The sequence below is a fragment of the Dasypus novemcinctus genome, chromosome 18 (genome assembly GCF_030445035.2).
Source record: "Dasypus novemcinctus isolate mDasNov1 chromosome 18, mDasNov1.1.hap2, whole genome shotgun sequence".
Classification (NCBI taxonomy): domain Eukaryota; kingdom Metazoa; phylum Chordata; class Mammalia; order Cingulata; family Dasypodidae; genus Dasypus; species Dasypus novemcinctus.
Genome location: NC_080690.1, coordinates 28,854,520 through 28,880,529, shown reverse-complemented (window position 1 = coordinate 28,880,529; position 26,010 = coordinate 28,854,520). Strand labels below are relative to the sequence as shown.

At 36.4% G+C, this 26,010-nt stretch overlaps 1 protein-coding gene and 1 pseudogene across 1 annotated transcript in view; both read right to left on the bottom strand.

The window, feature by feature from the left end:
• The window catches only part of CDH8 (cadherin 8), a 422,481-nt gene that overhangs the window by 135,505 nt on the left and 260,966 nt on the right, over positions 1–26,010 (bottom strand). The gene's annotated exons all lie outside the window — the stretch shown is intronic.
• LOC139436905 (keratin, type I cytoskeletal 18 pseudogene) lies at positions 24,521–25,783 on the bottom strand (annotated as a pseudogene).

The window sequence follows — 26,010 nt, the reverse complement described above, 5'->3', positions numbered from 1 at the left end:
CATCAAAATGCATCTCTTTCTTGTGAACGTAAAGCATTTGGTCACTAACTTCCTGCTGGGGTAGCAATATTGAACAAGTTACATTTGCTCACATCTAATAAGTGGCCTTGGTACAATTTGAGCTTACACAGGATATAAAAATATGAAAGGAAAGATCCTTGTGGTTTGGATCCCTCCAGAGCATAGGCTGTGCTAAACTGCCCAGTTTTTCTTTGTCTCTTAGGCCAGGTCCCATGGGCCACTTCTGGTTTCCATCTACTTACAATAGAGAATGTCAAGAACTGCATACACACATGCCAGAGCCAGAATAGATATCATTATTCATTCAGGCAGCTCTGCTTATATTGCTATATGAAAATTAAGTTCATAACAGGAACCTCAGATCTGCCACCCCAAGATTTTCTGATTTAAGGATGGCGGTGTGTTTGCATGTTCCCCCCCTCTTCCCCAAGGCCTCCCATCTCTCCTCTCGTGTGCATCACTGGGCACATATTCCCAGTATACAGAATGCACATTAGCTATAAAATAATATGGTTGGAGTTATAATTGAAAGGGAAATCTCTGATTGTCCCCAACTGGATTTTCTGCATATTTATCTTCCAAATCACGGTTCTGTGGAAGTGGGCAGTCAGAATCAAGGATTATCAGAATGCACCAATTGACAGTGTAAAAAATCATTTATCATTTTTGTGTCTAGGGGTTAACTTTAAGAAAATAGCAAAATTCACTTTAAGTAGATGGCTTAGGGATTTTGAGGAGAAGGGTAGTGGCTTTTAATCTCTTTTCTGAATAAGTAGGGAGGCAAGGCTGGAAAATGTTTCAAAGTTGTTAGAGAATAGATTAGGGTTCTGAATATTTCATAAAATTCTCATAATTGAACTGATAAACATATGAGGTTATAGCTTTAACAGCAAACAAAATTGTATTGGAGCAAAGTAAACCTCCATTAAAAATAATCAGTAATAACAATGAGTGCTATTGAACAGGGCATTCTAGTTTCTCTGGTAGGCCCTGGAGATTCAAAGATGCATGATTTAGTGTGTTCAATACATACTAATTAAATGAATGAGTTGTCTACTATAATTAATTAGCAATATAAATGTGCCAGAAATTGGGCTAGGTGCTCTATATGGCTTCTCTACTCTTGCTCACACATCATTCCTGTGATATTGATATTATAATTCTCATTTTACAAAAGAGGGAACCAAAACTCAGATGCATGAAGTGACTTTCCCATAGTCACACAGCAATTATGTGACCCAGACAGAATTCAAACCAAACTCTTTCTTTGATGACCAAAGGTAGAAAAGGCATAAAAAGGAGGTGAGAAAAGTTTAGGAGAGTTAGTTGAAAATGGAATGGACTTTAAACACAGGTCATAGAGTGCTTCTTACCTGCAACACTTGTCCATTTTTACTTGCATAGATGGTTCTACATTAACTCAATTTATCTTTGGAAAAGTAAGATTAATTTCTACCACGTATACGAACTGCTAGACATTCTCGTCCAATTACTGATGCAGCATAATGCCATAATGCATGCCAGTAATTGTGCCATGTTATTGTTGTGTACATTTCATTTGTTATAACACTGACCTATGCAAGAGACTCTCAGTCTTCATTGTCCATTGTATCATGAGTTACTGGGGGGAAAGGAGGCCTGACACATTCAGGGTGAATACCATGAGTGGCAGAATGTAGGCGCAGAGATTGACTAACTTAAAGTAGTTCTCAGTTTACTAATTCTCATTTTAATTTATAGGATTTGTAGAAGCAGATTCTCTTTTCCTCAGGATATAGATACAGAGTTATAGATATATAAACATGTAAATAACCCATCATGGTTAAAGATTTAAGAAATAATTTCCATGTGATGTTTTGAGAATTAACGAGCTAATATTTGTAATGATTTGAAGCAGCACAGCAACTACAAATACAGCGTGGTGTGGTCAAAGTTTTTATTATTGTATTAGGAAAATGATTTTCTATCTCATTTTATCTTGTTTTCTACACTTGAAAAATAGGTCTAATAATATCTGCCCTTTATTTGCCTCTGAGAGAGGCTGTAAGGATTAATGAAATATATGTAAAGAACTGTAAGCTGGATAAATTAGGAGATCATCACCATTATTCTATGAATTGTTCAAATAAAATTTACAGAAGAACTATAACCATTCCAACCTTTGTATATAAGGGAGACATGAGAATGCAGTCATAATGTGATTTTTAAGGAGGCTTTTGCTGTTTAAATCAAGAGCTAAATGTCTAAATCTCAAATACGTCTCAAACACTAAACAAAATTTAAGGAAAGAAATATGAATGAACATATGTAAGGACTGAGAAGCTAATAAAAGGATAATTCCCAAATTCTTAGACTTATCCTTCAGTTTGCCACATACCCCCGGATGAGATTATTGTCATCAGATCCATGATTCCTGAGCCTTAATAAATTGATAATTGGGATTTGTCTTTTTTTTTTTTTTTTGTCTGGAGTTCATCAAAATTAATTGAGATATTCACTCAGTCTTTCAACATCTGTTGCTTGGTTATGTGTGGGTAAAATGCGAGTTGATTTAATATCTCATTTTGCTTCCAGATGTTTTGGCATTGCATAGTTATAGACACAGAGTTATATCTAAAAATTCTCTGAGATCAAAGCAAGAGAGGTTTCTCTCTTGTAGGCTTTAAATACAAAGAACAGAAGTAATATCGTTGTTATAAAGCATGAAACAGGATCTGCAATTTGCATCTACCTTGACCCCAGGACCTTAATAATAGGTCTGTGTCCATTTTTAAAGATTGTTCCTTTTCATTGAGAAACTCCAGGCTGATCCCATAATAGGAGAGAAAGAGGCTCCTCAGATAGGAAAGACTCTAAAAATGACAAAATCAATCTAGATACCCAAGTGGAGTCCATGTGATTTTGAATTGGGTATATTCCATAGATGTAGAAGGATAGATGGGGTGGATATGTTAATTCCACAAGGTGCTAGTTGAGTGACCTTGAGGAAATCATTTATGCTCTGTACGCCTCGATTTTACAAATGGGGATAATATAACTTTTCTACTTCATAATATTTGATCCTAATGGTATATGTAAAAAAAAGTGACTAGTCACTTGTACAAATTACTTATGAAGAAGAGACTCAGGTCAGGATTAACCTGGAACACTTAAATACAGAACCAACTTTTTGAGCCCCAAGTGATACTCATCTCCAGGGATCAATTTTCATGCTTTGGAGAAGACAATCATAGAAAGAGGAAAGGACAGGTACCACGTATAAAGCAAGTCATCAGGCATCTCGCTCCTTGAAGAGTGTGGAAATATGCACATTCTAAATTCTAGTTCTACTGGTATGCTGACATTCTCCACGGTAATTATTAAAATGATGTCTACATGATTTATGAGCATTTGACTCTGTTCATATAGCTTCTAGAAGGTTGAAGAACCACTCAACAAATTTGGTAGTGATATGTAGTGTGATCAACAATGCCATCTATTGTTGTTGTTACCATTGTCATAGTACATATTACTAGATTCAATCTGGTATATACCTGTTCTTTCAAAATTCATGTTAGGTAAGCACATTCTAATTAAGTATTCACGAAAAGCCTTAGAGTTGCAGAAAGACTTTGCACTGTGTAGCTGAACGATCTTGAGGAAATAAGCTTTCTAACCTTCAGATAAAACATCTAAAATATGGGATCATACTTCAAAGATGGCCTAGTTCATTTAGTTATTTTGAGGCCTTAAGGTAGTAAAGAATAAAGAATCAGTTTACAAAGAATATAATGTAAGGAATTTCTAGTACTAGCAGAAATGAAGTCTTGAGGTCAGAGTTTTCCTTACCTGGCAAAAACCTCAATTTTGTGAATAAATTTTTTAAAATGTCATTCACCTTGCTAGGTTCACTGAGATTTAGGGTTTTGTCCTCAGCTTTGCAGGAAATGAAACTTTAATCAGTCAGCATTCCTGAAGTGAATGTTGCTTCAGCACAGACATGAATTAGCTAAGTAATCAGAGGACAGTGCATAACAAGAAGGCTACTTCGTTAATTTACAATAAAAATAAAATGTCTCCCAAACGTCTTATAGTATGTGATACTGGCTGTGGCATTTTGAAGTTATTTTTGTGAATCCCCCAAAAAGAGAAGGCTTGTGTTTGTAAACTGGTCTATTCCTGGGTGTGATCCTTTGATTAAATTACCTGTTAAGATTAGAGTTCTGATTTGACCACGTCAATAGGGCATGACTCAGGGTTGAGCCCCGCCCACTTGGTGGGCTGATATAAACACTCACTCCAGAAGACACATGGAAGAGGAGAGAATTTCATCATTTTGGTCCTACCATGTGACAGAAAGGAGAAGTTCAAACAGCTAAAGCCCCAGGAAGAGATGAGCCATTTGCCTGATAGTTTGCAGCTGAAAAGAACAGAGCAGCTGAGCAGCTGATAAAGCCTGGAAAGAAATAAGCCCTATGCCGAACTGATATAGGAAGCCCTGAGAGATGAGCCCTATGCTAGATCAGAAGAAACTGGTCCCACAGAACCTTAAGAAGAAGAATGAGGGAAACAGACTTGGCCCAGTGGTTAGGGCGTCCGTCTGCCACATGGGAGGTCCGCGGTTCAAACCTCGGGCCTCCTTGACCGGTGTGGAGCTGGCCCATACGCAGTGCTGATGCGTGCAAGGAGTGCCCTGCCATGCAGGGGTGTCCCCCGCGTAGGGGAGCCCCACGCGCAAGGAGTGCGCCCCGTAAGGAGAGCCGCCCAGTGCCAAAGAAAGTGCAGCCTGCCCAGGAATGGCACTGCCCACACTTCCCGTGCCACAAGACGCAGCAAATAGACACAAAGAACAGACAACGGGGGGGGGGGGGGGGGGAATTAAATAAATAAATAAGTCTTTAAAAAAAAGAAAAGAAGAATGAAGGAGAGACCAGGCAGCGATCACCTGCTATCTTTCTTCAACATGTGGTAGCTGACTTTAGTGAGAAAGCAGCCTTGAGTTGGACTCTTTAGGGCCTTATAACTGTAAGCTTTTACCCCAAATAAATACCCTTTATAAAAGCCAACAGATTTATAGTACTTTACATCAACACCCTTTTGGCTGACTAATACGCTGGTTAAGGCAGGTATTTGACTTCAAGAGTTGCAAGTTCAAAGCCTAGCTCATCAGGTATTGGTTGTGAAGTTTTTGAAGCTTAGAGACATACAATAGCTTGCCCCATTTTCTCATTCATACATGTTGACAATGTGATTCCCAACCACACAGGGACTTCTGTAATGCACATGGGTAAAATAGGCTCCAAACAAATGATGGAATGGAAGCTTTTATAGGTGTTGTTTAGATCAACACATTTTATTGCAGCTATTTCTAAAATTCAATAATATAATTACAATAAAATGGTTTGACAAACATGAAGAGAGCAATGAAAGATATGCGTAATTTATATCTTGGATGACCTTATGTCCCAATTATCTGTTTAGTACTGGGCCACAGTTGGGACCCAGAAGGGCATTTCATACTTGGTCTTTAGACCAGAGCATCTCTCTTTCTGGCAGTTCCTGGAAGCCCCACTCTGGTTGTTATCTTTGTGGCACTCTTATGCCTATTCATATGCTTCTCTGATAGTAATACGAGGAATTTAGCCATAGAAAATTTTGATATGGCCTGGGAAACATTTTAACTTTCAGAAGGCAACTTTATTTGGTGAAATGCTAGAAATGAAAATTATAATATCAACTTCTTTCCTTTGGGGAGGGCACCTTCACTTTATTCCACTCTTAAAAATGATCGGTACCAACTGCATTCTTACTATAAGTTAGGCATAAAAATCTTTCTGATGACTTTATATGCATGATTTCTTTCAATGTCCATCCCACACTTTATGGGTGGTAAGTTGTTTCACAAAAGTAATATCCAAGATATAGAAACAATCTTTAGTGTCCTCATTTCTCAAACTAATGACCTCACATGAATTAAGAAGATAAATATCTAAGGAAGTAGTTCTCAAACAATTTGGTTTTCTTTACACACTTAAAACTTAGAAAAACCCAAACACAGCTTTCATATCTTCATTAAAGCATAGCTATTGAGTTATAGCTCAAAATATTTACCATATTAGAAATTAAACCTAAAACTATTTTAAAACACAAGGATATTCAAACACACATTCCGTTAACTCTTAGAGCACTAATATCAGCACTGCACCCTCACTTATGAGAACATGCGAATGAAAAAGGCAAACAGAACCTTAGTATTATGAAAATAGTTCAGACATTATGGAGCCCCTCGAAGCCTCTCAAGGACACTAAAGGATATAAACATCACAGTTGAAGGTATGCGATAACTGCTGCCACAACACCAGGAATTGAAATGGAAGTCAAGTGTTATTTTCCAAGGTGGGTGGGGGTGGATAAAGATGGAGCCAGTGCCTATTTTTAGCCCTGGCCTTTCATTTTTGGATTAGGGATTCCTGTCATCAGAAAAGGTGCTGCATTTTCATCATACAAATGAAAAAGGCAAATAGAATCTTAGTATTATGAAAATAGTTTAGACTTTATGGAACCCCTCAAAGCATCTCAAGGACACTAACGTCCCCAGACTGTACACTTTGAGTCCTGTTCCTCTAAAGGATAGAAACCCCTCATTTCCCCCTGCCATGTGTTTCAACCACTTTCTTCTCTCTCTCTCTCTCACTCAGTCTCTCTCTTGGCACTTTGTTAGATGCATCACGTGGCAATATAAAGAGACTCATTATTCCCCCATCACAAAAGATGAAACTGAGGCAAAGAAAGATGAGTGCATTGCCTAAGGTCACTGAGCTTATAGTTTAGTATAGTCAGTTCATTCTAACACCAAATTGGTTCTGTTCAATTTTATACTAAGCTTCAGCTACTGATGATTCATCAACTAGAGATGAAAGAGAACTTTAGTAACTGTCTCACTTCACCCACATACTGAAGAGAACCCTGAAGTCCGGAATTATAGTTATGATAGACCTTGGACTTGAACCTGATTTTCCACTTAAAATTAGATGTTCTCATTGAATATGAAAAAAAAATTATAGTAAGTGTATATTAAAAAGAAAGGTTGAAGTATTCACATGAAGGTGACAGTGAGCCAGACTTCACAGCAAAACAACACTAAAACAAACATACCACCTTATTTGACTGGCACTTATTTTTATGATTCTCATTCTGTTAGACTGTAAGCAACATGATTCCTAGGTGCCATTTTTTTCTATATGTTTAGTATCTAGTATAATATCTGGCTACTTAAGGTGTACTTATAGATTTGTTTATAGATTAATATTTTTAAATCATATTTGCCCATCTGTCACATATAGTAGCACGATGGAGTACAAAGAGTACAAGCTTTTATCTGGTGAATTCAAACCTAACTTGATGATATATGTGACCTGATATATATTCCTTGACTTTCCTGAGGTTCACTTTACACATCTCTAAAACGGTGCCCAGGATGTGTCCATCTCAAAGTGGTGATGAGGATTGAATATAGCAAGAAATGTTCATACACAGTGACTACCATTCTACCTGGGAAAAAGTAGCATCCCAAGTGCCATCTATTTTTTTTCCTTGATTGTCCTACCCAGATATTATTCAATTTTACAGATCCAGAAATTGAAATATTAGAGATAACGAGAGAGCTAGTTGGAGTATTCAGTGCTCTTTTGGTATCTGTGCTGCTTCCCTAAATCATGATTCTTATTGTATCAAAAGAACAGTGAGCTTCTGGGCCTTTCTGCCAAAGAAGGTAGACTTTGACATTTATGCTGAAACTTCCCTTTTGGTTTATACTTCCTCCTAAAGCATAATCAAAAGGTCTGTTTAGAAATAAAATGTGCATACAATTTAGGCTTCCATACCCGTGGCTGAAAAAGGCGAAGATCACCACGTCTTGTCTTTTCATTACAAAATTTCTAAAATACCCTGGATGGCCTCATGCTATCCCCTTTGCCTGTAATAACTTCTTACTTCGTTATTTGCCACAGGTAACACTGAGCTAAATTGTAGAGGGCATTGGAAAAGGTGCCCTATAGAACTGATTTTTCTCTCATACATGTTGCATGGATGTGTTCTGTCTCCTTCCATTAGACTTTAGTCTGACAGTTGTCTCTCCATTACAGGATCACCACCTCAAGGCCAGGAACTAGATCTTCAACAACCTTGGGTCTGTAGTGCCTAATGTATAGAAGGTATGTAGAAATGTGTTGTCCTTACTAATTTTTTGTGAATTAATTCAACAATTATTTGTGACATTCATCAAGTGGTTCATTAACTTTTAATCCTCTTTAAAATGGACACTAGAAGGGACAAAATGATTCATAGAATGAAGATCAAATAGCAATATTTAAATCCTTAATATTTAACTTAACAATTTTTACCTGTACTCCTATTTATATACCCAAGGTGATTCATAGAATATGTAACTGCCTTTTAAAATCCATCAATCACTTCTAATAAATATCCAGATAATTTTAGATTTATTTTAGGTATCAGTTTCCCTGAGAAATCACCTGACACAGTTTCTCTCTTAGACCCTTTTTACAGCTTTCCTTCAATAAATAAATGTGTGTTCTCTGATATTCTATGGAATTCAGTCTTTGTTTCTTTGAAACTGCTACAAAAATTATATTGGAAATGTGAAAAAAACAGTTCAGCAGGAAATCAAATGCTGGCTCAGTATGGGTATTTTTATACGAGACACTAAAATATGAACCAACAAAGAGATTAGATACTGTGCCTAACAATCTAATGACAAGATTTATTTAAAACCAAAAACATCAAAAAAGCTCAAATAGAACAATTTCTCCAAACACAGATTTTCTTTACAGTGCATTAGAGTTATTTGTTTTTACTAAACAGAACTGTTAAATAAAGCCAAGACTAGAAAAATTTTGAAAAAGTTATTGTCCCTTAAGCACCAAGCCCAGAATATTCTACATGAAAGGATAGCCTAAAAAGGCTTTTTATCATTGTTACTATTGTTAAAACAGTGAAGGTTAATTGAAAACATTTTTATACATCAGTTTTGGTGTCAGATCATACACACAAACACACACATACACAAACATTAAACACATTAATGTGCATATGATATATAAATATGACTTTATACCAACTAACTGATTTAGCTTCCTATTGATTATAATTTTCCATTAGCTGATAAAGAAATAATTAGACATGCCAAGGGAATTGTTTATATTCACATAGTTAGTAGTTAATGGGACTTAGATTGGAACTCATATTTGTCAAACTCCACAGTACAAGATTTTTCCCTCCACACTTGTCATTTACAGTTTTATTCCATATCTCCCTATTTCAGTCTATGGTTAAGGACCCTTTGCCAAATTATAAAAATAACAGCGGGTATGTGGAGCAGACTTCAGCATCATTAGAGTCTTATCTTAGTAAGTATCAGGAATATTCAAATTGTAATTTCATCCAGTTATTTAGACCTTATTTTTAAAATTTAGAGATTAGGGGTACCTAAAAATCCAAATTCCTCTGGAAGAGAGGACACAGATAGAAATGTGAAATTCGTTAGCTCCATCTGGACCCTGCCCTCCAATTCCTTTACTTTGTTGGGATGACAGCCTATGAATAATATCCCTTTATGTTTGAGGCTCTTTTATGAACAGCTAGTTGAGGTAAGACTGTGAACTCTCGAACTTGAGAAGCGATGGATTGGTAATCTGTCTTGTCAACATGGGTCATGACATATCTCAATGGCAAACTAGGATATCTCTAGCAGAGAACAGAAACTAAATGTTGATAGACTGGGTTGAAGAGTCAAGTGAACCCAGGATCAAATCTGAACTCAGCTACCTAAATCCTGTGAACTTGAACTTTTGTGTCTTTGCTTTATTAGATGAGAGGACTATTGGGAACTACTGATGGAGTTTTTGTAAGAATTGTAAGAATGTGATATAGGGTGATATACAGCATAAGAAGGGCAAGAAGGATGTAAGAAGGGCTAGAACACTACCTAAGAGAATAAATAATAACACCTTCAATTGTATAATTATTTTATCTTGGTTGCTAAGGTTTACGAACTCCAGTAGTATCTGTTTCTTCTCTTCCCTCATTAGTTTCAATCATATCCCAATTTCTGTCCATTCAAATTCTATCTCCAATGCCACAGCTTTAATTTCATTTTGAATTAGGACCACAGGGTTTAAGCAGTGTTTTTCAAAGTATGACCCCCAGACTAACTACTCAGCCTCATACAGAATCTTGTTAGAAATTCAAATTCTTAGCCAAGCAACCTGTTTTAACAAGCCCTCTAGTTGATTCTAATGCACCATAAATTTTAAGAATCACCAGATCAAAGGCATATTCTTCCCCTACCTGTTCTCCATTTTTGGTCTTTGATTCAATCCATAAGCTATCCTGCTCTTAATTCTGAATATCAATATTTGGACCCTATATATTTCCTTCCTTCAGTGCATTTGACGGGCCCTCTTAAAGAATGAAAGACATGTTCCTTGATCTAGTATCCAAAGGCAGCTATAATTTGCTCTGTCTCACTTTTCAACCATATCTTCTTCTCTTTCCTGATTTTGTTCATTGCCAGAAGCTATTCTGAACTCTCTTCCTCTTGATAAGGATGTTCTTTCATTTTGAAATTAATCTGACAAAAGTCTCCTAGGTATATCATAATCCTGATGAAAATATATTTGCCACCAAGAACTGTCATGGAAAACTCTCTCTTACCTGTTCAATGGAGATATCTTCCCCTGCTCCAAATTATATGCTTTTCTGGTGAACAGTATGCTACAGTTTCAAAACCTGCTTTGGAGTTCTATAAAACTCTGCTCTTTTTAAATCCACTCTCAAGACTAGAAGAGAAAGGAACTATGCCTTACTGTTTTCTGAAAGTTCAACTTAAAGCACAAAGAAAGTTCACATTAAGTGCTTGCTTCATTTACCAATGAAACTTTAGAGAAGTCATACTGAAGCGAAAAGATTGAAGTACTACATTTTGACAAGATCTACTCTGTGAATTCTGGTTGTGTAGGCCTGGGCAAACACCTCAGTTTGTTTCCTCATTAATTCCCATCGGATTTCTGTGAAGTTGAAATAAAGCAGTGCAAGTCAAGGGCTCAACACAAAGTTGGTACTTAAAGAATGTTAGCTTCTTTTCTCTTAATTGATTTGGATTCCTGGGTGAAAAGAACAGGCAGCCATAAAAGGAGCAGGTACAACAAAAACTTTCAACAAACAGCATACTCCTTGACCTTTGTTGACATGTGGAAGTGGGTCTTGGTCATATAAAGTGTTCAGAGACTACCGAATACAAACATCATAATTGAAGGTATGCAGTAACTGATGCCACAACACCAGGGATTGAAGTGGAAGCCAAGTCTTATCTTAATTTCAATGCCTACCATTGGGTTAAAGGGTGACCTGACCCAGCACTGAAATATAAGGTAGGTGGGGGTGGATAAAAATGGAATGGGTGCCTATTTTTAGCCTCAGCTTTTCAGTTTTGGATTAGGATTTCCTGTAATGAGAAAGGTGCTGCATTTTCATTCTTTTGGCTTTGCTGCTTTGTAATCTGCTTCTACTTGTTCAATACAGATCAGATTAAATGATAAACGGACTTGTTGGGTAATGAAGTGTGGGCTGGCATTATTCAGAGATCGCCTCAGGGCTCTTTTAAGGGAAGAGAAATAAAGGTTCCTAGATTCTTGGGGAATGGAAGAAGGAACCCAAGACTCCTCTCCATCACCTTCTTTCTCATGGTCTCTGGCTCCCAGTTTGGTTAATATTCTATGGGGATATTCTATTGAACTGTGTGCACAGTCAATGCCAGTAATTGTATAAAAGAAAAGCACTGTTGTTGCTGCCCTTTGTGATTAAATTTCAATCACTCGTGAAAGAATGATTGTAAATACCCAAAATGTGCTGGCTTGTCTGTGCCAGTCTGCCTGAGACTTAGCAAAGAGCTAAGTGAGGTATATTAAAGCAAATACCCTTTCCACTGATAGTTTCTGTTTAGTGTCAGAATTCATTCAGGTATTCTCTAATGATATCAATTTGTTATTTCATTATTCATTCATTAATTTAGCAAATGTATATTAATACACAGCCATCAGCACCTTACTAGGTCCCCAGGATGAAAGGTGATCAAAAACAAGATAATAATAAAATGATTCATGAGAGCAGAGGTCTTACCTATTTGATCCCCTGAAATATATTAACAAAAAGTCAAGCAAATAAGTGTGTGTTATAAGCCACACACTTCAAGTTAGTTGGAGGAAAATAATACAAATTGTGAGAACTTAGGGCAAATGAACCTAATCCAAGTTAGGCCATCAATAAATAATAATAATAGTTAACGCTTCAACACTTTTGTGGCAGAAATTGTTCCACACTCTTTAAATGTATTAATAGAGTTAAGATGAGTTATTACAAATTGCTTAAACAGGATGAGATTTTAAAGAATTCACAGTTAATCAGTTAATGGCTTATCAATATTAATGGCTATAAATATTGTGCAGTTACTTTTCCCAAATAAGTTAGGTGTGGGAGCAAGGAAGATTTTCAGCTCCTCCCATCAAGAGGTGAAATTTAATTGTCCACCTCTTCAACCTGCTCTTGCTAATGTGACTTGATTTGGTCAATAGGATATTAGCAAATTTGAAGCAACTGGAGGTTTGACAAGTGCTTGCTCACAGGGGCTTGTTGTCTCTTACTCCTCTTTAGAATCCTGAGAGCAACATTGATAAAGCTGATATGACCTACTAGAGGATGAGAAACCATACGGTGCAGAAAGGAACTGCACAAGTTAAGCTATCCTGGCCTAAATATGTAAGACTGACAAAAAAAACCACCCAGCCCTGGACAAGGCATCAACTGACCAGAAAGCCAAGTCAGTCCAGACCAAAAGAACTGCTCAGCTCACCTACAGAATCAGGGGAAATATGTCTTTATTATTTTAAATTACTAAATATCTGTGCAATTTATTATAAACAGAAGTGAACAATACAAATCAGAGTATCCATATGACTATTTTGGAACCATACCTCCTTAAGCCCAAATGGCTAGAAGAAAGGAGGAAATGAGTCAGAAATATGTTTCAATGTAGAACCAATGAAAAAAGAGGGGATGCTCGAGATAGTAGACATCAGATTTGAGCGAGAGACTAACAAAGAGGAGGATGGAAAGTGAGGGGCAGGGGTATGAGAGAGGAAAGAGAAACTATTATTGAGTTCTTACTATATGCCATTCTCTGTTTTATGTACTGCTTGCTTGTATTATCTCATATAATTATCATAAAAAAAACTTCGAATATAGCAACAGAGGTCTAAAGAGGTTATAAAACTTGTTCAAGTCACATAGCTAGCATATGGAGGACACAACATATTGGGTGGAGCAGCTTGACTTTATAGCTCATGTCCTTAATGAATGGACAAATGAAATGATGACAACAGTGCCTGTGACCTTGGCTTTAGTCTAGAAGGAAACTTTTAAAGTTGTCATCCTGGAGAAGATACTTAGGACTGAGGACTTACAAATGAAGGATGAATAACCCCCTATTAAACATAAATCATTGGAGCAAACTATGAAGCCAAATAGCTCAAGGTGATAATTCCTGAACAAAATTCAAAATATGGTAGCTCTTCAAGATGATGTTCAGTAGTTTTCTTGGTAACAAAAATTTCTTGTTGACATATGTTTTTAAAATAAATAATGATAAAAATTAAGGCTTATCATTATATAAGTAGTTTATTATAATAAAATTTTTAGTAGTAATAGTATTAAGCATTAGTATTATAAAAAATATACTATATGCTGGACAAAGTAATAGGCAAATATATTTATTCCTTCTCATATACCACTAAAAGTATATTGGTATATTCTCCACTTTAGAATTAGAGAAACTTAGTCACAGAAAGAATTTAAGTAACTTACCAGCTAAGTGAGTTTGGACATGTGAAAAATTAATGATATCTTTTAAGAAATTTGATGAAATTGTCTGGGATCTTAACTCCAGCCCTATTCTCCTGGACTTCTATACTGATGTCTGCCCTTCCCCCTCAAGTCCTTGCAACTTCTAAGACCCCAAAGAGAAATCAAACCCTGGGGAAAAATAAACCCCATCCCATCTTATCTTTGTATCAGATCAAATATCTAGGGCTTTCCCTAACTCCTTTTTTTGGTACCCTAGGACCTGGAGATGGACATTTGCTATGACTGGCCAGTTTGCTGAAATTTGCACCAGAAATAGCTGGCATTGGTGATTGCTACTTACCTTCTTACTATCCTTTCTCTAATGTTTCTCACCAAATAAGAGTTATTCTTGAGGCTCTGGGGAAGAGGGTTTATACAGAAAACCCAAGACAAGACATAGGGGTAGGAGTCTCTTACTGTCTCTCCTTTTCTAGGACTGAGGTGATATGACTTATAATAAGACTGTAAAGTAGTGCTTGGTTAAAATATATATCTACAATATTCATCTGGGTCCTTGTCCCAAGAAAATAGAAGAGAAGAGGGGGATAAAGGTGAAAGCTATGCAGAGGTTGCTGAGAAATTGGTAGAATGGTTGCAGAACAAAGAGGAACTCAAGGAGAATTTCCCAAGCCAACGTGTAAAAAAAGCAAAACTGGAGTGGATTTTATGATGTGGGCAAAAGGCATGGTGGCAGGAGATTTACAATGGTTAAAATAAAACTGATATGGGGTACTCACAAAATTACATTCATTTTGATCCTGCAGTAAGCATCTCCGTGGACTTGGAATAACACTGATTCTAATATTTTCCTATGGCGATTTGTGGTTTGAAGACTTGTTCCCTTTCCAAGGATCTATAACTTCCTATTCACTTTCCCATATTTTATTTTTCCTTTTCCTTAATCATATCCTTCCTCTCTAAGAATATCCATGTCTTTCTTACAGCACCTATATGTCTGCCTCAAGTAGCAGCGACTTAGAGGGAACTTGCTGTGTGACTATACTCCAGATAGTCATATTAGTCCATATCATGGAATTCTGGTATTTGGGACACCCTTAATCACTCCTGTTCCTTAATTTAACCACCCATTTCAGACTTTCTTTATCATTTCTCTTCTCTAAACCCCTTCATCTTCTCTGAGAGTTACCTAACTGGACAATGGCATCCCTTCATCTGTTTCTACTAAATCCTATGCAAGGAATTGACATTAATCTTAATGAAGCTCTAGCCCTAATTATGAGATAGGCAACAGAAAGACTTATGATATAGTTACTTTAATGTAAAATCTAAAGTTCTTAGTTCAACGAAGTTCTCCAAGCAAGCTCCTGCTTTATTTTGAGGGCTTTTCCTTAGCCATCGGTCAAACTATCATGCCTGAGCCAAGGGAAAGGAAGAAATATATTGGTTGTGCAATATAGAAACTACTGCACCATGATTACCAAACTTTCGTTTTTGGGAAGGGAAAGGATAAGACACAACATAAATTGTTTCTTCTCCTTTAGTAACTTCAGCAGTGGTACTTTGAGAGTGGTTACTATCATATTCTGTAACAATCTTCCTCTAAAAACATTCGTATCTACTGATGATCTAGATACTCATTCAATGATTATTTTTGCGTTGTGTGCTGGAAATTTTCTAATCTAACCATTCTACTATACTTGTATTAGCTCTCATTTTCCTGTAAAGAACTTTCCAACCTCCTTCCTACCATTATTATTATGTTTTTTTTACTAGGACTGTGGTCTAATGGATCTTTTTAATTTAATATGTACTAATCTGTTATCATTATTATTGATTTTGGTATAATTAATATAACTTAATATAAATATTGTTTCCTCTATTTATATTTATTTTCCAAATTCTCCTATATCTATTAAGCTATTATTACCATATATATTAGATTACATATATATAAACAAATAATTTTATTGATACATATTAATAAAACATAAATCCATCAATGGTATTCAATGGTATTCATTATAATCACAGAGCTGTGTAGTCATCACTTCATTTTTGAGTATTTTCATTATTTCAATAATAATAATTATATAAACACCAAAAAAAAATTTTAAAAAGCTCATCACCTCTAACTCTTTCTATGCTTCCCCAGTCATACATAGCTGTTATTCTTTTTCTCTATCTCTAGTTTATTTGTATATATTTTATAAAACAATCTTATATATGCAAGATCACCCATATTCATATTTTACATGAGGTTCCACTATGTTATACATTTTTTAGCTTTCCCTCTAGTAATATAAATGACCTTAAACTTACCCTTTCAACCACTGCCATACCTACATAACAGCTCTATTACAAACTGATGTGCTTTCACCAGGTCTATTCATTTCCAAAGATTTACAAACAACTTTTTTTTACCAATTCTGCACAGATTAATCCTCAGCTTTCCAGTCTCAACCCTCATTCTATTTTCCAGTGAATTCTATTCTAATTAATAACTCCATGATTTTATACAATATATTTAGTTCATAACAGCAAAATTATACAGTAATTGTCCTTTTGTATCTGGCTTGCTTCACTCAACATGATGTTTCCCAGATTTATCTATGTTGTCATATGCTTCACAACTTAATTTCTTCTCAATGTTACATAATACTCCATTGTGTGTATACACCAAAATTTGCTTAACCGTTCATCATTACCTATTACATTAACTGGTTTTCTTGTGTTGAACCAGTTTGCATACCTGATATAAAATCCATTTGATCATGATGCACAATTCTTTTAATGTGCTTCTGGAATCAGTTTGGAAGTATTTTGTTGAGGATTTTTGCATCTGTATTGATTAGAGATAGTAGTCTGCAAATTCTTTTTTCATAGTAACTTTGTCTGGTTTTTGGTATTAGGATGATGCTGGCTTCATAGAATGAGTATGATAGGGTTCTTTCCTGTTCAGTATTTTGGAAGAGCTTGAGCAAGATTGGTATTAGATTATCTTTGAACAATTGATAGAATTCACTTGTGAAGCCATCTGGTCCTGGGCTTTTCATCTTTGGGAGTGTTTTGATGGCTGTTTCATTCTCTTCACTTGTGAGGTCTTCTATTTCTTCTAGGGTAAGTGTAGGTGGTTTGTGTGTTTCTAGGGATTTGTCCATCTCATCTATATTGTCAAGTTTTTTGGAATACAGTTGTTCATAGTATCCTTTTATGACCTCTCTTATTTCTGCTGGGTCAGTGATAATGACCCCCCTCTCATTTCTGATTTTATTTATTTGCATCTTCTCTGTTTTTTTTTCCTTTCTTTGTCAGTACAGCTAAGGGTTTATTGATTTTGTTGATTTTCTCAAAAAACCAACTTTTGGTTTTGTTGATTCTACTGTTTTTGTTTTGTTTTGTTTTTGTCCTTGATTTCATTTATTTATGCTCTAATCTTTACTATTTCTTTCCTTTGTCTTGGTTTGGAATTAGATGCTGTTCTTTTTCTAGTTCCTCCAGGTGTGCAGTTAGATCTTCAACTTTAGCTCTATCTTCTCTTTTAAAGTAAGCATTAAGGATTATAAACTTCCCTCTCAGCACTGTCGTTGCAGTGCCCCATAGATTTTGATATTTTGTATTCTCATTTTCATTTATCTCAAGATATTTTTTGAATTCTCTTGTAATTTCTTCTTTGACCACTGAATATTTAAGAGTGTGTTGTTTAATCTCCATATATTTATACATTTTCCCTTTTTCTGCCCATTATTGATTCCTAACTTCGTTCTGTTATGATCAGAGACAGGGATTCTTTTAAATAATTTCAGTCTTTTTAAATGTATTGAATCTTGTCTTGTGACCCAATATGGTCTATCCTGGAGAAAGATCCATGAGCCCTTGAAAAGAATGTGTATCATGCTATTTTAGGGTGCAATGCTATTAGGTCTAATTCATTTATCATACTCTTCAAGCTATTTCTTTAATTATCCTCTGTACAGATGTGCTATCCAATACTGAAAGTGGTATACTGAAGTCACCAACTATTATTGTAGGGACATCGATTTCTCCTTTTAGTCTTGCCAGTGTGTGCCTCATGTATCTTGGGGCAATCAGGTTAGGTACACAAATACTTAGTATATTTATTTCTTCTTGGTGAATTGCTGCTTTTATTAATATATAGTGACCTTCTTTAACCGGTATAACAATTTTGCATTTAAAATTTATTTGTGCAATATTAGCATCACTACTCTGGCTTTTTTTTTGGTTATTTGCAGCATGGAATATATTTTTCCAAACCTTCACTTTTCTTTTTTTTTTTTTTTTTGAGTTACTGGAGCTGGGAATTGAAATTGGGACCTTGTATGTGGCAGGTTGACATTCAACCACTGAGCTACACCTCCTCCCCCATTCTGTCACTTTTAACCTGGCTATGTTCTCGTCTAAGGTAAGCTTCTTATAGAAAGCATATAGACGGCTCATAGTTTTTTATCCATTCTATCAGTCTATGTCTTTTGATTGGGGAGGTCAAGCCATTAACATTCAATGTTATTACTGTAAAGACCTTACTACTTCATCCATTTTGTCCATTGGTTTTCTGTTGTCATATCTTACTATTGTCTATCTTTTAACCATTTAATTTTCCTTTCTTAATAATCTTCATTTCTACACACTTGTTTTTTCCTTTCAGGCTGCAGCAGTCTCTTTAGTATCTATTTATTACTATTTATTTATATTTTAGTACCTACTTATATTTTTTTCAAATTCTCCCATATCTTTTAGGCTACAATTACCCTATATATTACATTATATTGAATTTATTTCTTTTTTATGTTATTTGTTTTCTTTGTGTATTTGAGTGTGGGTGTATGTATATGCTTTGTTTGTTATTTCAGAAGGATTCTATGGTTATTGTGTGTGGCACTGAAGACCTTTTTTTACATCTTTACTCAAAAATAATAAATTAGCTTGTCAAACTTCTGCAACTTGTTTTTTATTTGTTTCTACAAGTTTTATAAAATATCTTTCTGTTTCAATCTTTTATCACCATGTTAATGAGACTTTAGTTACTTTCCACATTTCTTCTCTCTTTACCTGCTACATACAGTGTTGCAAAATAAATAATTTTAAATTTAGCTGTTATTCAAAGCCACAGTTAAGGCTAAAATAACAAGAACAACAAAGAATTCATTCATCTCTTTCTAAAGACAATAGATAGATTTTGTGGTAAAAGGTGTTGCACTATCACTTTTAATTTAATTTTCCCTACATTCAAAAGGTTAAGGAAGAATTTTTAACCATATTTTACAGATAAGAAAACTGAGACAAAGAAAAGGGAAATAATTGTGTCCAAGGTTTTATTGTCAAAATATGGCCAAGAATTGGGTTTCCCATCCAACTCCAGAACCCAGGATCCCTCTGTCCTTGAGCTGTCTATAAAGAAATATTTTTTCCTAAGATTCCTAGATAGGACAAAACAATTATTTTAGCCACTCGACCCCATGCCAAGAAGGAACATTCCTTAAGCACTATCAAACTTGTGTTTTTCCTAGAAGATTTAGCCATCATTAGTGGAAAGCTTCATTTGCAATATTGTGTGCATTCCACTGTAGTGGGCCAAAGCAGTGCATTATCACTAACTCAAAGAGATTAGTTTAATGGGTAATTATATGCTTTCTGCTTTGAAATATATTCAGGTAATCAATAGATGTATGTTTTCCTTAAATGTTACAGGTACAAAGCATCAGAAGGTTTTGACACTTTTCTCCCCACATCACCAAATTCTCTCAATTTGTCCTTTACAGAATTGATTATACCCATCTCCTTTGCCACATCCATTAGCAGCGGGCAATATTGGAGGCAAGTAATCTCTTCCCATTTGACTGTGTCTAACATATTAATATCCACAAATATTGCTTGAAGAATTGGATGAAGAAAGAAATGAAGGAAGGAAGATTTAGAAAGAGACTGAAGAAGACTAATAATAAGCATGCATAGAGCATTTACTATGTGCTGGCTCTGCTATGCCTACTATGGATATAGTTTCATTTGTCTCTCACGCAGAATAACAAAGAATTTATTAATTTGAGGGGTTATTATTTTTTCCAAGGTTAAGTGCATGGGCTTTGGCATCAGAAACACTTGGGTTTAAATTCTGTTTCTAACATTTTAAAAGTGCATGTTCAATTAAGCAATTCTGAGTCTACATTTCCATAGAAATGAGAATGGAAATGGGAATGATGATAGTTAATCCTCATAAAATCCTAACATGAACGAGATACAACAATGAAATTTTACGAGCAAAGTACAGGGTATAATGAAAGTACCCAATGAGTTTGTTTTTTGAAATTGTTGATAATGACAATGATGGTGATGATGATGATGATGTCAAAACTGGCAGAGGTGTTGGTGGATTGTTAGTACAGATGGTTAATACAGAAGGCAAAAGTGCTAGGAGTGAGGAAAAGGATGTACCATTCTCTTCTTTGGTCCCTGAAGAAAACCCAAACTATTCAAAATTGGCATTCGATGCCTCTAGAATGCTCCTGCAGAGACTATACTCTTGGTGACTGGATTCCCTCACTGTCCTCCAACATCATTTACTTGTCCTATAACTGTGCTCAGTGCTCATGTTGCTTTCTTGAGCAACCAAAAAGGAGCCCTATATTTTATTTGACTTCACTTTTATTTGACTTCACTCAAATTTCAGCTCACTGAAATTTCACTGGGAGGGAAGAGGGTAAAAGACCCTTCATTGCCTTCCTTCACAATATTTTCAAATTTTAATATACAGCTGATATTGTGGAGGTGGGGAGGGAAGAAAGGTGGGATAGAACTTGTGAAAGCAGATTCTTGAGACCCTCCCTTGAGTAGTTCTTGGGTGAAGCCCAAGAATCTTTTTCTTTTAAAAATATGTAGGTAATTCTGATCAAGTGATCTTCTGATCTTCATTGAGATACTCTCCCCTAAAATGCAGTATTTTATATTCTACTTTTCCCTCTTTCTCAGTTTTCTGATTTTGAAAATGGGAATTAAATTCTAGTCTGAACAGTTCTCAAGCCTGCTCTGTCCATTAGACAGCACTCTTACTCCAGTTTAGGGGGCCCTAATCCAATGCAAGTTTGTTCTTTCCCCCACCCTATCCTTTTCCCTGCCCCAGCCTTCTACCTTGCATAGAATTACTTCATTTACTTGCTCTAGGAAATGATGTGGCAGCATCTGAAACTCAAATTAAGTTGGAGGATAAAGAAGAGAGTGAGGTTTCTTTTATGGAAGGAGTTTAGGAATGCATATTCTGCATTTCAACTATGAGTTTACCAACCCTGGTAAACTTCTCCTGCCTCTGACCTCTTTCTTTCTATTAAATCTTTGACGAACTACTTAACCTGTACCTGTTTGCCTGAAAATTCATATAATAACTGTACTTACTTTCAAAGAATGTTGTGAGGATTGAAAGTGTTGTAGGGCTTACCTAATTGTTTTTTTTTTTTTGGTGATTATTTTAATTAGACAGCTAAATTTAACTTAAATCTTTGCCATTACAGTAAACAGCAGCCATGCACCATAGTTTTAGGGGATGAGGTTTCTACTTCAACTGAGATACACTAAACAAGCCTATTCTCTTGCTAGCACATGGTCATCTAATTGGCAGATCAGATAATGGCATGTGGCCATTGAATGTGATGGCAAGCTAGATCTGTTATTACTGAAGCATTGGGTAATATGCAGAGTAAAGCATCTCTGGCTTGGTTAAGTGATTCTTACACAAGAGGATAAAGGCCGACATCTCCATTCTCATTAGAGATAACACATGGACTTCCCTAAAATCCATTCTTTAACTTAATTTCATTTGTTTAAATCTTTTGTCTGATGAAATGGGCAATCTCAGAGTAATTTTAAATTGTTCTCTCTGGAATTCATCTTTCTGTACCTTTATTAGAAGCTACCCCTATGGGGTTCTGTTGTCCTAGGTGGTTTTAAATATTCATCTTCTCAAAATACAATAAATCTCCCTTTAATATATATGTTTTCCCTAAGACCTGGTCTGTGGCTTTGGAAGATAAACATTACATGATGGAATAAATAATCAAACTGAGTCAAAATAAGTTTTAAGCCATTTTCATAGTAAATCTGATTTTTCTTAAGTTCTCTGTATTTTTATTATTGCTATTTCATGATTGAGAACAAAGATGGATGAATTGTGCATGTAAGGTTTCTAGAATTATACCACCCCAGTTTATATGTTACAGCTAATAGTTAAGTCTCTTTTTTGTACTCTCATTCCCATTGATATTAAGAAAGTTACATTCATTAATTCAAAATATCAAATTGCTGTCTGAATTTATAGTTCCAAATTTTCTGAAAATTTTTAACTTGAAATAAATGTGTTTCTTGGCCAAAACAGGTATATGTCATTTGTTTAGTTTTCAAACACTAAGTCAAAATGAACAAGCACCACTACCACCATAAAAGACCACAATAGAGTGAACCCCCCATTGGTTTCAATAGAGTAATGTGAGAATGTGAATTTGGGTTGCATGTTTTAAATTCTATAAGATTTATGGTCTGTCTGAGAGTCGTCATGAGGACAGAGGCACTTTGTGTCCATTCTTTACACAGAGGCTACTGCAAACCTGAATCTGAGACATATTTGAATGACTTTTCTGAAAAATTTATCTGGTCCACTTTTTAATGATGTTTTGTAATTTGGTTATGCTGTATTTATAATAACAATAATAATATCAATGCTAAGAGTTCTTTCATTGTTAGAATAATAATAAGTCTACGTTAGTCCATTGTAAATTTCCCAGTGTTAAGGATCTGGGGATGATAATGGCCACCAGATGTTCCGTGGGATAAGAGAGGGAAGAATAGGTGTAATATGGGGGCATTTTCAGGACATTGGAGTGGTCCTGCACAACATTGCAGTGACAGATACAGGCCATTGTATATTTCATCATAGCCTACAAAATTGTGCAGAACCGAATGTAAACTATAATTTAAATTGTAATCCATGGCTAGTAGCAATGCTTCAATACTTTTCATCAATTTTAACAAATGTACTACATTAATGAGGGATGTTGTTCATGTGGGAAAATGTGGGAGGGGGATGGAGTGGGGCATATAGGAATCCCTTATATTTCTATGTAACATTTAAGTAATCTAAAGTTTCTTCAAAAATAAAAACAAAATACCATTTTACAAACTAGTAATGACTAGTTCTTTTAGTGACATACAAAAAGACTACCTTTTCAAATTTATAATGAAAAAAGGGAGGTCTGTTATTGCATTTTTTTTACACCACTAACAAGGAACTGCTTATAATTCCTAACTGGCATCATCCTTTACCTTACATCTTTCCTTAAGGCTGTCTCAACAGATTCCAACTTTCTTTTTCATAAAAAGGTGCTTCCAGGTATACTGAAAGGAAAACTCCAAGAGGATTAAGATTTTTGCCTATTTTGTTCACTACCAAATACTCACTCACTAGAAGAATGCTTGGCAAGTGGTAGAGACTGAATAAATAATTACTGATTGAATGAACAAATGAATGTCTTCCCTGACTGGGCTAGATACTCTCATCATCCGGAAGTTAACAGGTCATTGCTCTGGAACATCTGCTTTTGTGTCTGTCTCCCCTACTTGTCCATGATTCCTTGCAGATGAGTCTTATATTTCCAGATCACCCCAGAAATGCTTCATAAGAACCGATGCTGTGCACTTATCTCTTTTTGTTCCTTAGAACTGAGTATATGGTTCCCTATAATGAGGACTTTGATGAATATTTTGGTGAAAGTATCTGTCTCATTAAAAAGCAATGTGGATAAAGGCTAACAAACTAGGTTTTATTTAATATATGGGACAATTCATTTAAAAGTAATTACTGTTTACATTATTTTAAGAAAACTTGCTGTAGTCTTTTGGAGCTTTTTAAAAAGCTTTAAATCAATATAAATAGGTTTAGTTTATTTCAGAGATCTACAATGATTATGCAACTTCAACACTGTAAATTATAAGCATTTCATGCTGGTAACATTTCTCTAGATGGGAATAACACTTCTAATAAACCTAAACCACCAAATGGCATCTTTTGTTTCCTTTTTTCTCTTAATGTTACAAGAGGAAATTACTGCCAGAATAACAAACTAGGGAAGAAATAGTACACCTTAGCCAAGAAAAATGCCAAAGTTTTCAAAGCTCTGTCTCTATCCAGAAGGAGATTTGGTAAGGTTGAAACTACATATAAATTTGACTCACTGTTTTTTGCTTGCACAAAAGGTTGTTTTAAGGAACAGACATGGAGAGTGACTGTGGCTTGAATGGTTGAGCCACAGGGGAGATCCTGGTGCCTCCTAAAAAAAACACAAAAACAAACAAGCAAAACAAATGAAAAAAACAACTCGGGGAGCTGATGTGGCTCAGCGGTTAAGGAGCACTTCCCACACAAGGTTCCAGGTTCATTGCCTGGCCCTGGTAAACCAAAAAAAAAAAAAAAGACCTTCTTCACTATTTCACTCAGTGCTCTTCTTCTTCCTCTTCTTTTTTTGGGAAAATTCAGACGTCTTTAATGGCTAGCCATCCCCCAAAGAGTACCCTGCTTCTTTCTGCTTCAGCACTTCAAATCTTGGGTGTTGTTGGTCTCAGATACCACATTGCCATCCACGAACCTGCAGGTGGTAGTCTCCTGGATGGTTTGCATGGAGTTGCTGCTGTCCAGGACGTCACAGAGCTTGAAGTCCTCCCTGTCTTCCAGCAGGTGGCATTAGGTGGTGATCTCAGCCTCCAGCTTTTATACCTGAGCTCCTGGGCTTGGCACAGCCCTTCTGCCCAGGTCTGTGCCAGCTCTGACCCCAGGTGCAGCAGGACCCCACTGAGATGATCCATCTGCAGGGTATAGTGGGCTTCCACCTCCCACATGCTGTTCTCCAAGCTGTTAGATTTCACATGCACTCCAGGTTGATTCCAAAGACTGGGCTGTCTATCTCAGCAATGTGAGCATTGTCTCATCAGCTCCTATTTCAGCAGACTTAGAGGTGGCCACTGTGGTACTCTCTTCGGTCTGCTGAGACCAGTACTTGTCCAGTTCCTCTTGGTTCTTCTAAGCCAACTCCTCATACTGGGCCAGATATCTGGCACCATCTTGCTGAGGTCCTGAGATTTGGGGGTGTCCACTTCCATGGTCAGTCCACAGCTGGCAATCTGGGTTTGAACTTCCTCCTCATGGTTCCTATTCATGAAGAACAGCTCCTCCTTGAGAGCCTCAATCGCTGTTTCCAGCTGCAGCTTAGTGATGCTGGTGTCATCAATGACCTTGCAGATCCTATGGATGTCATTCAGCACAGGCTGGCATATGGCCAGCTCAGTCTCATACTTGACTCTGAAGTCATCAGGAGCCAGCCAGGCATTCTCGATCTGCAGAATGATGAGGGCATTGTCCACAGAACTTGCAAATATCTGAGTCTTGTTCCTCAATGGTCTTGAAGTAATACTACAGTCCCTGACCTGGGGTCAACTTCTTCTCCAGGTTTTCCCAAATCTTGCCCTTTAGTCTCTGATTCTCAGTCTCCAGGTTCCTCATTCTGTCCAGGTAGGAAGTCAGGCAGTCCCTCAGGTTTTGCATGGTCTCCTTCTTGCCTTGGATGCCCCCAATTCCCTCCAGACCACCGGCCATCCTGGTGACTAGGCCAGCAGATGCCCGACCACCCTGGGAGCTAGAAGAGTAGGACACAGAGATGTGGGAAACCAAGCCTCCAGAGTTGGCAAAGATGCTGGCCATGCTGCTGGCTGGTCAGATCTGGTGGCTGGGCATCTGGATGGAGCCCAGAGACTGGTAGTTGGTGGAGTAAGTGTTGAAGCAGGTGGTGAAACTCATGCTGTCTGAGGAGGAAAGCAAGAGGCCAGGACTCAGGATAAGGCTGCAGATGGTGTTCTTTTTATGAGGATTCATGAAGGATATTTTCCTTACATTTCAGAACAAGAGAAAATGGTACCCTTCCTGAACACCTGGATTGCTCTTCTTAATACAAACAAAATTAATTGTATACCTCAGAGACTGTTTTCTCTGTTTATGCTTTAGTCTCCAGACAGCATAGAGCCAAT